We start from the raw sequence: 2,015 nt of genomic DNA, 5'->3' as shown, positions 1-2,015 counted from the left end.
ACTTTAGATCCAGAGAGAGAGAGCGACTGTGTGCTGAAGACCTGGGGGGTACAGGGGAAGGATTGCATGGAGGGGATTGTAACCATGGCAATGAGCTGATATACGATAGAATGAATGTAAAACTAATGTTCTCCCATGTAAACTATCACATAATTCACAATAAAACATTTAAAATAAAGAAATAAATAAGAATTAAAAAATAAAAATAAAGGAAGTGGCTATGAGGTCCCCTTTGCTTACTAAGGCAAAGTAGAGAATTCAAAAAGGCCATTTTTCTCATTGCGTCTATGGAGTTAATAATCAGGCTTCCCAGGACAGCCAATTAAGTATGATTTTTGGTCATTTCATGTAACAACAATGAGGAGTCATCATTTTGGCTAAAAGGAGATCTTCATGACATCCTTCTGCAATGCTAATGGTCATTGTGGTGGTTTTACATTCAACTTTGCTGTGGAATCTCTGAATTGCCCTCTATTCCCAACACTTTAAATCAGACAATTGCTTAAATTGACTGGCTAACCATTATTTGTTGAAACATGAAAAAATGACCCCAAATGTTGCTGTTGTTAAGTGCCGTCAACTCAGTTCTTACTCACAGTGACCCTGACTGGAGTTTACGAGGAGCATCTCATATGTTTGAATTGTTGGCCATGCAGTTAGCAATTCAGTGCTTATACTATAGCTCTGGTAGCATAGTGGTTACGAATCGGGCTGCGAACCTAAAGGTCAGCGGTTCGAAACTACCAGCCGCTCCGCGGGAGAAAGATAAGGCTTTCTACTCCCGTAAGGATTTACACCCTCGGAAACCCTGTACAGGGTCGCTATGGGTCGGAACCGACTCGACGGCACTTAACAACAACAACAACAACAACTATAGCACCATGCCAGGACTCCATAAAAATGCTGAAACCTAAAACAATGACCAAGATACCAATATAAAATGCAGCCAGAGACTCATTCATTCCAGATCTAAAGAGTCTCCTGAAGTCAAGCACTTTGTAATCATGAATAGTCTACATTGAAGATAATTTGTCCATAGTTCTTACTAGAATTAGTTTGTAAAATATTCTAATAAAGACATTTTCAGAACTGTGTTCAGGAACCAAGGTGAATCCTGAGTGATACAAGCAATTATTTTGTTCTCATGTAATCATTCCTTCATTTGTTTCTTCAACATATACCTACACATGGTAAGTACTTAAAAGCATATGTTGAAGAAACAAGTGAAGGGATGATTACATGAAAAAAAAAAAAAATCGTTTGTATCACTTAGGATTCACCTTGGTTCCTGAACACAAGGAGAGTCCTGAGTGATACAAATTATTATTTGGCCATTTTTCAAATCATCGGACAATCTCTTTGATATCCCATGAGAGTAAAGTATTACTAAAGGTAATACATAAATGACTACAAGCATACATTGACAGAGAACTTCCAGAGGTTCAAGCCAGATTCAGAAGAGGCCATGAAACAAGGGATATCATAGCTGATGTCTGATGGATCTTGGCTGAAAGCAGAGACTTTCAGAAAGATGTTTACCTGTGCTTTATTGACTACACAAAGGCTTTCAATTGTGTGGATCATGATAAGCTATGGACAACATTGCAAAGTATGAGTATTCAGGAACACTTAATTGTGCTCATGAGGAATCTGTACATGGACCAAGAGGCAGTTGTTCAAACAGAACATGGGAACACTAGATGTTTAAAATTAAGAAAAGTGTGCAATAGGGTTGTATTATTTCACCATACTTATTCAAACTGCATGCTGAGCAAATAATCTGAGAAGCTGGGTTCTACGAAGAAAAATATGGCATCAGGATTGGAAGAACACTCATTAACAACCTGCGATATGCAGATGATACAACCTTGCTTGCTGAAAGTGAAGAGGACTTAAAACATTTACTGATGAAGATCAAAGAGTACAGCCTTTGGTATGGATTACATCTCAATGTAAAGAAAACAAAAATCCTCACCACTGGACCAACTAACAACATTCTTATCAATGGAGAAAAG

The sequence above is a fragment of the Chrysochloris asiatica genome, unplaced genomic scaffold (genome assembly GCF_000296735.1).
Source record: "Chrysochloris asiatica unplaced genomic scaffold, ChrAsi1.0 scaffold00057, whole genome shotgun sequence".
NCBI lineage: Eukaryota > Metazoa > Chordata > Mammalia > Afrosoricida > Chrysochloridae > Chrysochloris > Chrysochloris asiatica.
Note: the sequence above shows the minus strand (reverse complement) of the source record.